Below are 12,993 nucleotides of genomic sequence, written 5' to 3'. Positions count from 1 at the left end.
ACATGCTATCAATATCGCCTCCCCCCACCATGCCTTGGAGAGACACGAAGTGTCTAACATGGCGTTAACCAAATAAGTTAGAGTACGGTTCTTTCTTTCGGCCACCCCATTTGACTGAGATGAGTAGGGAGGCGTCCTCTCATGGATTATACCATGTTCCGCACAAAAAGCATCAAATTCATTGGAAAAATACTCTCCACCACGGTCGGGCCTAAGCCTCTTGATTTTTCGAGTTGGTTTTCCACTTCAGCTTTATAGATCTTGAAAAAGTTCAAAGCCTCATCCTTAGATTTCAGAAGATACACACGACAGTATCTAGTGGAGTCGTCAATTAACGTCATAAAATATTTCTTTCCACCATTTGTCAAAACACCATTCATTTCACATAGATCTGAATGTATGAGCTCTAGTGGTGCAAGATTTCTCGTTTTCGCAGTCGTGTGAGACTTACGAGGTTGCTTAGCTTGCACACACACTTGACACTTAGATCCCTTGACAGTGGTGAAACTAGGGATTAAGTTCAACTTTGCTAGTCGCGACATGCAACCAAAGTTAACATGACAAAGACGTGAATGCCACACATTTTATTCACTATTGTTGCAAACATGATTAACAACTTTATTGCAAACGTCTGATAAGGATAAACGAAACAGGCCTCCTGACTCATAGCCTTTACCAACAAAAGTTCCATACTTGGATATTACAAATTTATTTGACTCAAAGACAAGCTTGTAGCCATCTCTACACAGAAGAGATCCGCTAACAAGATTTTTATTGACGGAGGGGACATAATGCACGTTCTTCAGCCACACGATCTTCCCCGAAGTAAACTTCAGATCGACCGTGCCAACACCACGAACAGAAGCACTTGAACCGTTGCCCATCAGCACGGTTGAAGTCCCTGTGGTCTGATAAGACGAAAACATGGAAATATCACCGCATACATGCACATTAGCACCCGTGTCAATCAACCAATCAGGAGAATGACATACTGAAAGAATAGTGGGAAATATACCATACCCAGCATCCTTCATGTCAGTGTCTCTGATGACAACATTAGCGGTCTTGCCGCCTTTCCCAGGATGACGCTTGTCATAGCGATTGCTACCTCTTGAGCACTGCGTTGGTTTTCCCTTGAAGAGGAAAGGGTGATGCAACAAAGTAGCGTAAGTATTTACCTCAGTTTTTTGAGAACCAAGGTATCAATCCAGTAGGAGGCTACGCGCGAGTCCCTCGCACCTACACAAAACAAATAAATCCTCGCAACCAACGCGATAAGGGGTTGTCAATCCCTTGACGGTCACTTACGAGAGTGAGATCTGATAGATATGACAGGATAATATTTTTGGTATTTTTGTGATAAAGATGCAAAGTAAAATAAAAGCAAAGTAAAAAAGCATAGGAAATAACTAAGTGTTGGAAGATCAATATGACGAAGATAGACCCGGGGGCAATAGGTTTCACTAGTGGCTTCTCTCGAGAGCATAAGTATTTTACGGTGGGTGAACCAATTACTGTTGAGCAATTGACAGAATTGAGCATAGTTATGAGAGTATCTAAGTATGATCATGTATATAGGCATCACGTCCGAGACAAGTAGACCGACTCCTGCCTGCATCTACTACTATTACTCCACTCATCGACCGCTATCCAGCATGCATCTAGAGTATTAAGTTCATAAAAACAGAGTAACGCCTTAAGCAAGATGACATGATGTAGAGGGATAAATTCATGCAATATGATAAAAAACCCATCTTGTTATCATCGATGGCAACAATAGAATACGTGCCTTGCTGCCCCTACTGTCGCTGGGAAAGGACACTTCAAGATTGAACCCAAAGCTAAGCACTTTTCCCATTGCAAGAAAGATGAATCTAGTAGGCCAAACCAAACTGATAATTCGAAGAGACTTGCAAAGATAACCAATCATACATAAAAGAATTCAGAGAAGATTCAAATATTGTTCATAGATAAACTTGATCATAAACCCACAATTCATCGGTCTCAACAAACATGCTGCAAAATAAGATTACATCGAATAGATCTCCACGAGAGAGGGGGAGAACATTGTATTGAGATCCAAAAAGAGAGAAGAAGCCATCTAGCTACTAACTATGGACCCGAAGGTCTGAGGTAAACTACTCACACTTCATCGGAGGGGCTATGGTGTTGATGTAGAAGCCCTCCGTGATCGATGCCCCCTCCGGCGGAGCTCCGGAACAGGCCCCAAGATGGGATCTCATGGGTACAGAAGGTTGCGGCGGTGGAATTAGATTTTTGGCTCCGTATCTGATCATTTGGGGGTACGTAGGTATATATAGGAGGAAGGAGTACGTCGGTGGAGCAACAGGGGGCCCACGAGGGTGGAGGGCGCACCCTGGGGGGGGGGGGTAGGCGCGCCCCCCTACCTCGTGGCCTCCTGTTTTGTTTCTTGACGTAGGGTCCAAGTCTCCTGGATCATATTCTTCCTAAAAATCACGTTCCCGAAGGTTTCATTCCGTTTGGACTCCGTTCGATATTCCTTTTCTGCGAAACTCTGAAATAGGCAAAAAACAGCAATTCTGGGCTGGGCCTTCGGTTAATAGGTTAGTCCTAAAAATAATATAAAAGTGAATAATAAAGCCCAATAATGTCCAAAGCAGTAGATAATATAGCATGGAGCCATCAAAAACTATAGATACGTTGGAGACGTATCAAGCATCCCCAAGCTTAATTCCTACTCGTCCTCGAGTAGGTAAATGATAAAAACAGAATTTTTGATGCGGAGTGCTACTTGGCATAATTTCAATGTAATTCTTCTTAATTGTGGTATGAATATTCAGATCCGAAAGATTCAAGACAAAAGTTTAATATTGACATAAAAATAATAATACTTCAAGCATACTAACAAAGCAATTATGTCTTCTCAAAATAACATGGCCAAAGAAAGTTATCCCTACAAAATCATATAGTCTGGCTATGCTCTATCTTCACCACACAAAGTATTTAAATCATGCACAACCCCGATGACAAGCCAAGCAATTGTTTCATACTTTTGACATTCTCAAACTTTTTCAATCTTCACGCAATACATGAGCGTGAGCCATGGACATAGCACTATATGTGGAATAGAATGGTGGTTGTGGAGAAGACAAAAAGGGAGAAGATAGTCTCACATCAACTAGGCGTATCAACGGGCTATGGAGATGCCCATCAATAGATATCAATGTGGGTGAGTAGGGATTGCCGTGCAACGGATGCACTAGAGCTATAAGTATATGAAAGCTCAACAAAAGAAACTAAGTGGGTGTGCATCCAACTCGCTTGCTCACGAAGACCTAGGGCATTTTGAGGAAGCCCATCATTGGAATATACAAGCCAAGTTCTATAATGAAAAATTCCCACTAGTATATGAAAGTGACAAAATGAGAGACTCTCTATCATGAAGATCATGGTGCTACTTTGAAGCACAAGTGTGGTAAAAGGATAGTAACATTATCCCTTCTCTCTTTTTCTCTCATTTTTTTTATTTGGGCCTTTCTCTTTTTTTATGGCCTCTTTTTTTATTTTTCGTCCGGAGTCTCATCCCGACTTGTGGGGGAATCATAGTCTCCATCATCCTTTTCCTCACTTGGGACAATGCTCTAAAAATGAAGATCATCACACTTTTATTTTCTTACAACTCAACAATTACAACTCGATACTTAGAACAAAATATGACTCTATATGAATGCCTCCGGCGGTGTACCGGGATATGCAATGAATCAAGAGTGACATGTATGAAAGAATTATGAACGGTGGCTTTGCCACAAATACGATGTCAACTACATGATCATGCAAAGCAATATGACAATGATGGAGCGTGTCATAATAAACGGAACGGTGGAAAGTTGCATGGCAATATATCTCGGAATGGCTATGGAAATGCCATGATAGGTAGGTATGGTGGCTGTTTTGAGGAAGGTTTATGGTGGGTGTATGATACCGGCGAAAAGTGTGTGGCATTAGAGAGGCTAGCAATGGTGGAAGGAAGAAGGGTGCGTATAATCCCTGGACTCATCATTAGTCATAAAGAACTCATATACTTATTGCAAAAATCTACAAGTTATCAAAGCAAAGTATTACGCGCATGCTCCTAGGGGGATAGATTGGTAGGAAAAGACCATCGCTCGTCCCCGACCGCCACTCATAAGGAAGACAATCAATAAATAAATCATGCTCCGACTTCATCACATAACGGTTCACCATACGTGCATGCTACGGGAATCACAAACTTTCACGCAATTATTTCTCAAATTCACAACTACTCAACTAGCATGACTCTAGTATCACCATCTTTATATCTCAAAACAATTATCAAGCATCAAAGTTTTCTTAGTATTCAACACACTCATAAGAATTTTTTACTATCTTGAATACCAAGCATATTAGGATTATTTAAGCAAATTACCATGCTATTTAAGACTCTCAAAATAATCTATGTGAAGCATGAGAGATCAATAGTTTCTATAAAACAAATCCACCACCGTGCTCTAAAAGATATAAGTGAAGCACTAGAGCAAAACTATATAACTCAAAAGATATAAGCGAAGCACATAGAGTATTGTAACAAATTCCAAATCATGTATGGCTCTCTCAAAAGGTGTGTACAGCAAGGATGATTGTGGTAAACTAAAAAGCAAAGACTCAAATCATACAAGACGCTCCAAGCAAAACACATATCATGTGGTGAATAAAAATATAGCTCCAAGTAAAGTTACCGATGGAAGTAGACGAAAGAGGGGATGCCTTCCGGGGCATCCCCAAGCTTTGGCTTTTTGGTGTCCTTAGATTATCTTGGGGGTGCCATGGGCATCCCCAAGCTTAGGCTCTTGCCACTCCTTGTTCCATAATCCATCAAATCTTTCACCCAAAACTTGAAAACTTCACAACACAAAACTCAACAGAAAATCTCGTGAGCTCCGTTAGCGAAAGAAAACAAAAGACCACTTCAAGGTACTGTAATGAACTCATTCTTTATTTATATTGGTGTTAAACCTACTGTATTCCAACTTCTCTATGGTTTATAAACTATTTTACTAGCCATAGATTCATCAAAATAAGCAAACAACACACGAAAAACAGAATCTGTCAAAAACAGAACAGTCTGTAGTAATCTGTAACTAACGCAAACTTCTGGAACTCCAAAAAATCAGCCAAAATAGGACGACCTAGACAATTTGTTTATTGATCAGCATCAATTGGAATCAGTATTTTATCACGTTCTGGTGATTTTTAACAATTATTTTCGTGAACAGAAAGTTTCTGGAAATTACAGCAAGATCAAATAACTATCATCCAAGAAGATCCTATAGGTTTAACTTGGCACAAACACTAATTAAAACATAAAAACACATCTAACCAGAGGCTAGAACAAATATTTATTCCTAAACAGAAGCAAAAAGCAAAAAAATAAAATAAAATTGGGTTGCCTCCCAACAAGCGCTATCGTTTAACGCCCCTAGCTAGGCATAAAAGCAAGGATAGATCTAGGTATTGCCATCTTTGGTAGGCAATCCATAAGTGGCTCTCATAATAGATTCATATGGTAATTTTATTTTCTTCCTAGGGAAGTGTTCCATGCCTTTCTTTAATGGAAATTGGAATCTAATATTCCCTTCCTTCATATCAATAATTGCACCAATCGTTCTAAGGAAAGGTCTACCAAGAATAATAGGACATGAAGGATTGCAATCTATATCGAGAACAATAAAATCTACGGGCACATAGTTCCTATTTGCAACAATAAGAACATCATTAATTCTTCCCATAGGTTTCTTAATAGTGGAATCCGCAAGGTGCAAGTTTAGAGAGCAATCATCAAAATCACGGAAATCTAGCAAATCGCACAAAGTTTTGGGAATAGTGGAAACACTAGCACCCAAATCACATAAAGCATAGAACTCATGATCCTTAATCTTAATTTTAATAGTAGGTTCCCACTCATCATAAAGTTTTCTAGGGATAGAAACTTCCAACTCAAGTTTTTCTTCATAAGATTGCATCAAGGCATCAACGATATGTTTGGTAAAAGCTTTATTTTGACTATAAGCATGAGGAGAATTTAGCACGGATTGCAACAAGGAAATACAATCTATCAAAGAGCAATTATCATAATTAAATTCCTTGAAATCCAAAATAGTGGGTTTATTAACATCTAGGGTTTTGATTTCTTCAATCCCACTTTTATCAATTTTAGCATCAAGATCTAAAAACTCCGAATTTTTGGAACGCCTTCTAGGTAAAGGTGGATCATATTCAGTCTCATCATTATCAAGATTCATATTGCAAAACAAAGATTTAATAGGGGACACATCAATAACTTTTAGATCTTCATCTTTATTTTCATAGAAATTTGAAGAACACGCTTTCATAAAGCAATCTTTCTTAGCACGCATCCTAGCGGTTCTTTCTTTGCACTCATCAATGGAAATTCTCATGGCTTTGAGGGACTCATTGATATCATGCTTAGGAGGAATAGATCTAAGCTTTAAAGAATCAACATCAAGAGAAATTCTATCAACGTTCCTAGCCAATTCATCAACTTTAAGCAATTTCTCTTCAAGCAAAGCATTGAAATTCTTTTGCGAATTCATAAACTCTTTAACACTAGTCTCAAATTCAGAGGGCATCTTATTAAAATTTCCATAAGAGTTGTTGTAGGAATTACCATAATTATTAGAGGAATTGCTAGGATAAGGCCTAGGATTAAAGTTTCCTCTATACGCGTTGTTACCAAAATTATTCCTACCAACAAAATTCACATCCATAGATTCATTATTATTCTCAATCAAAGTAGACAAAGGCATATCATTAGGATCAGAAGAAACACTCTTACTAGCAAATAATTTCATAAGTTCATCCATCTTTCCACTCAAAACATTAATTTCTTCTATCGCATGCACTTTTTTATTAGTAGATCTTTCAGTGTGCCATTGAGAATAATTAACCATAATATTATCTAGGAGTTTAGTAGCTTCTCCTAAAGTGATTTCCATAAAAGTGCCTCCCGCGGCCGAATCTAAAAGATTTCTAGAAGCAAAATTCAATCCGGCATAAATTTTTTGTATAATCATCCACAAATTCAAACCATGAGTAGGGCAATTACGTATCATTAATTTCATCCTCTCCCAAGCTTGTGCAACATGTTCATGATCAAGTTGCTTAAAATTCATAATATCGTTTCTAAGAGAGATGATCTTAGCGGGAGGAAAATACTTAGAGATAAAAGCATCTTTGCACTTATTCCATGAATCAATACTATTTTTAGGCAAAGACGAAAACCAAGCTTTAGCACGATCTCTAAGCGAAAAAGGAAATAGCTTCAATTTAACAATATCATTATCAACATCTTTCTTCTTTTGCATATCACACAAATCAACGAAGCTATTTAGATGAGTAGCGGCATCTTCACTAGGAAGGCCGGCGAATTGATCTTTCATGACAAGATTCAACAAAGCAGCATTGATTTCACAAGATTCAGTATTGGTAAGAGGAGCAATCGGAGTGCTAAGGAAATCATTATTGTTGGTATTGGTGAAGTCACATAATTTGGTATTATCTTGAGCCATCGTGACAAACAAGCAATCCAACACACGAGCAAACAAAAAGCAAGCGAAAAAGAGGCGAACGAAAAAGAGAGGGCGAATAAAACGGCAAGGGTGAAGTGGGTGAGAGGAAAACGAGAGGACAATGGCAAATAATGTAATGCGGGAGATAAGGGATTGTGATGGGTACTTGGTATGTTGACTTTTGCGTAGACCTCCCCGGCAACGGCGCCCGAAATCCTTCTTGCTACCTCTTGAGCACTGCGTTGGTTTTCCCTTGAAGAGGAAAGGGTGATGCAGCAAAGTAGCGTAAGTATTTCCCTCGGTTTTTTAGAACCAAGGTATCAATCCAGTAGGAGGCTACGCGCGAGTCCCTCGCACCTACACAAAACAAATAAATCCTCGCAACCAACGGGATAAGGGGTTGTCAATCCCTTCACGGTCACTTACGAGAGTGAGATCTGATAGATATGATAGGATAATATTTTTGGTATTTTTGTGATAAAGATGCAAAGTAAAATAAAAGCAAAGTAAAAAGCATAGGAAATAACTAAGTGCTGGAAGATTAATATGATGAAGATAGACCAAGGGGCCATAGGTTTCACTAGTGGCTTCTCTCGAGAGCATAAGTATTTTACGGTGGGTGAACGAATTACTGTTGAGCAATTGACAGAATTGAGCATAGTTATGAGAGTATCTAGGTACGATCATGTATATAGGCATCACGTCCGAGACAAGTAGACCGACTCCTGCCTGCATCTAGTACTATTACTCCACTCATCGACCGCTATCCAGCATGCATCTAGAGTATTAAGTTCATAAAAACAGAGTAACGCCTTAAGCAAGATGGCATGATGTAGAGGGATAAATTCATGCAATATGATAAAAACCCCATCTTGTTATCCTCGATGGCAACAATAGAATACGTGCCTTGCTGCCCCTACTGTCACTGGGAAAGGACACCGCAAGATTGAACCCAAAGCTAAGCACTTCTCCCATTGCAAGAAAGATCAATCTAGTAGGCCAAACCAAACTGATAATTCGAAGAGACTTGCAAAGATAACCAATCATACATAAAAGAATTCAGAAAGATTCAAATATTGTTCATAGATAAACTTGATCATAAACCCACAATTCATCGGTCTCAACAAACACACTGCAAAAGAAGATTACATCGAATAGATCTCCACGAGAGATGGGGAGAACATTGTATTGAGATCCAAAAAGAGAGAAGAAGCCATCTAGCTACTAACTATGGACCCGAAGGTCTGAGGTAAACTACTCACACTTCATCGGAGGGGCTATGGTGTTGATGTAGAAGCCCTCCGTGATCGATGCCCCCTCCGGCGGAGCTCCGGAACAGGCCCCAAGATGGGATCTCGTGGGTACAGAAGGTTGCGGCGGTGGAATTAGGTTTTTCGCTCCGTATCTGATCGTTTGGGGGTACGTAGGTATATATAGGAGGAAGGAGTACGTCGGTGGAGCAACAGGGGGCCCACGAGCGTGGAGGGCTCGGCCGGGGGGTGGGGTAGGCGCGCCCCCTACCTCGTGGCCTCCTCTTTTGTTTCTTGACGTAGGGTCCAAGTCTGTTGGATCATATTCTTCCTAAAAATCACGTTCCCGAAGGTTTCATTCCGTTTGGACTCCGTATGATATTCCATTTCTGCGAAACTCTGAAATAGGCAAAAAACAACAATTCTGGGCTGGGCCTCCGGTTAATTGGTTAGTCCCAAAAATAATATAAAAGTGAATAATAAAGCCCAATAATGTCCAAAATAGTAGATAATATAGCATGGAGCAATCAAAAATTATAGATACGTTGGAGACGTATCAGCGATTAGGGCAACTAGGAGCCCAATGATCAGGATCCCTACACACATGACAAGCACCTTTCTTCTTGTCATTCTTCTTCTTGAAGTTCGTGTGTTGCACAGCCTTGTTCTTCCCATCAAACTTTGCTTTACTATCAAACTTGCCCTTGTTCTTGAACTTGTGGGGCTGGAAGTTCTTCTTCTGTACCAGATTGGCACTAGATCCTCCCTCAATACCTCAAGCACATGTGTCCTTTGCTCTCGCCTTTTCTTCCACATCAAGAGTGCCAATGAGATCCGGGACGGAAAACTCCTGTTTCTTATGTTTCAGTAAGGTAGCAAAGTTCCTCCACGATGGAGGAAGCTTAGTGATGATACCTCCGGCAACAAACTTGTCCGGTAGCATACAACTGAAGTGCTCAAGTTCTCTAGCAAATGACTGTATCTCATGAGCTTGCTCAACCACGGAGCGCTCTTCAGTCATCCTGTAATCATAGAATTGCTCCATGATGTACAGCTCAGTGCCAGCATTCGAGACCCCAAACTTGGCCTCGAGTGCATCCCACATATCTTTTCCATTATCAATTGACGCATAAGCATCAACTATGTTCTCACCAAGAACACTCAAGAGAGCAGCCTTAAACAGAGTATCCATTTTCTGAAAAGCTTGTGCCTGTTGAGCATCAAGCTCTCCCTCAGGTTTGCCAAGAGTGGCGTCATAGCAACTCATGGTTTGAAACCATAAGACTGCTCTCACGCACCACCTCTTATAGTGGATACCCTCAAACATAGGAGGTCTCATGGAAGCAGCAAAACCACTTGGTGTAAACTGCCTATAATAAGGTTTTTGGATTGTTGGAAATATGAGCAATTTACCAAATAATTTTGCTAATAGAAAAACTAGATAAAGCATGACTAATATAATAGAGATAAAATAAGTCATGCGTTCTGACAGAGAGAAGGTAAAAGGCATATGTAAATATGAACTTTAGCCTAGCATATCTAGAGCAGACAGTAGAGGTAGTTGCATATATGATGTAGAACCTAATATATCTGGGGAAAACACCAGAACAAGGTACTGTAGCAGAACCTCGAACAGGAAGGAGAAGATCACATACGGGACAGCAGCAGCAGTACTGGACCTGGGGTCGACATCCTCGCCAGCCATGTCATCGAGGAGGTTGTCGACGTTGGGGAATTATCACCCTTCTCCAGTACAGGACTCAAAGTGGTGCGGTTTCGGAGTATTCAGTATCCACTATAGCAAAAACTTTCCAGCTCCTGAGTGACCTTTCGTATACCCGTAGTGCGTGGCAAAAATTTAGACATCTTCTCGGCTCATTCCCGCGGCGGGCGGCGGAGGAGGAGCGCGCGTGGATGTCCCTCTTGTTTTCATGCTCATAAATGTGGGGAAAGAACCTCCCTTATAAAGAGGTCCAACTCCCTTTAAACTAGCAATGTGGGACTAAACTTTAGTAATGTCCCTTGCCTTGCACGAATGGGCTAAGTGTGCCTCTAGGATTTATTAGGAATTTCTGAAATTGTTATTAGGCTGGCTCATAAATAGATAAAATTCCAGATGACGTTTTAGCTAGTATGTCCGACCTTACTGAGTGGCGATGGAAGGTACTGTCCATTGAACCCACAAATGTAAGTCGACGATGCACACATCGATGTCCTCACTGTGACCACATTTTGACCACAATATTAAAAAATTATCATACCAATTTTAAAAAGTATCCATTGCAGAGACCGCATGATCCCTAGCCATGTCCCTCGTAGTTGAGGTCGAGCATTCACCTCGTGCGACCATTGATCCAAATTAAATGGATTCAACAACAGATGTTCCGACTAATGCTGGCTGTAGTGGCCTACCCACGTCTGCCGTTGTAGCACCCTCCTCAACGCTTGCCTCACCACCCTGAGATTAGAAATGTAGTTATACCGGCTAATCTCTACTTCTCTACTTTATCTGCGTAAAGCCAAACGCTTTGATCATTTCGTCGAGCCCTCCCGCACCTGCGCGTGATTGTTTTTCTTTTCACGTCCTCTCCCACGTTGGTTTTGTATGGAAACTCTGCTAAAAAACCGATGCTAATTGATTCCCCTATCCCATCTCCGATGTGGCCGCCGCCAGAAGCCTCCCCGAAAGGCAGATGGACGCGCTCTCTCCGTCCATGACCTGCCGCCAGCGATGCCCCAAGGTCAACGTTGCGCGACACCCAGGGATTCGCTGCTGCCGCCCGAAGCTATTATGCCCATGGTGTCGAGGAGGGGTGGGCGAGAGCTCTGTCCTCCTGGGGCTGCCGCCCGAAGCTATTATGCCCATGGTGTCGAGGAGGGGTGGGCGAGAGCTATGTCCTCCTGGGGCTGCCGCTGCCGGGCTTGTCTAGTCAAGCAGAAACAGAGTCGATGCGGCCGCTGGCCACGCCCGTTCTTCTCCTTCCCCTTCCCAGTTCATGATCCCCTACGTCTTCTCCTTATTCTAGAGGTCAGTCGTGACTCGTAAGGGACTCTGAATTCTGAACATATATGTGCTTGTTGTGCTGCAGCCTGCGGGTTGGTTGAGGTGGGGTGTGGCAACTCGCGATGCGGTGAGGAGCTAATGTGGTAGCGCGACAACGTCACCTGCATCAACCTCTGCGTGACCAATCTCCATCTTTTTTTTTTTCACTTGGGAGTAGGTGCTGCGTTATCAATCTCACCCTTTCCAGGTTCGTCTACACATGTCACTATCCCGGCAACAAGTGACAACCTGGTAACGAGCATGGCTGAGAAAATAATCTGGGAGGTACCATGTCAACCAAAAGTGCTGCAGTTCTTGTGAAGGCTAGCCCATAAAAGATTAGATGAGGACGGCCCCGTTCATAAGATGCAAGGAAGTCAAGAAACTATGGAGAAGTTTAGAGCTAGAAGGACTACGTCCACATGTGTAGCTGCATGGATGCTAAAGAAGCACGTACTACTTTAGAATGGGAGATCAATGGGGGCTGGTTACTTGCATGCTATGGAGGTGGTGGAGCCGCCTGTAGAGGAGACGGAAGCAAACGACAGATATTGGGCTTCAGAATCCCTTATATTCTGTACGAACCAGAAAAGCCAGCCGATACTTGGAGCAGAGAGCATGGCAGAAACCAATGGGCGACGTCCTCAGAATCATTGTTGCTGGAGCCTTCCGTGAAGCAGCAATGATAGTGGCTGGGGTTTCTTATGAGGGATAATTGTGAGGACGTGGGATTAGGAGCTGGTCTGATGGAACATGTGGCCAGTGCTATGCAGGCGGAAGCGAGAGCGTGCCTTTGAAGCTCTAGGTCCACATGCATGTGGAATGATGACTGCCCCGCTCGAATCGGACTGTCAATCGGTACGGGTATGTTTTGCCGCTGAAAATGTGTGGTTTTTGGTTGTTTCGTTTGTATCTTATATAGAGTAAAATAGTTGTTTTTTGGTTATTTCATTTCTGTCTCATAACAAATTCAAAATAAAATAAAATATTAGAATGATGGACATATGAAATTGACCATTCAACTAAAAATGTATGGTATTATAACGATGAACATATGAATTTGGTGGTTCCAATAAAATGTAGGAGATTGAAATATGGGGGGTTTAGATAA

Source organism: Triticum aestivum, chromosome 5D (genome assembly GCF_018294505.1).
Source record: "Triticum aestivum cultivar Chinese Spring chromosome 5D, IWGSC CS RefSeq v2.1, whole genome shotgun sequence".
NCBI classification, from domain to species: domain Eukaryota; kingdom Viridiplantae; phylum Streptophyta; class Magnoliopsida; order Poales; family Poaceae; genus Triticum; species Triticum aestivum.
The sequence above is the reverse complement of the archived record's forward strand: the minus strand, read 5'-3'. Positions refer to the sequence as shown.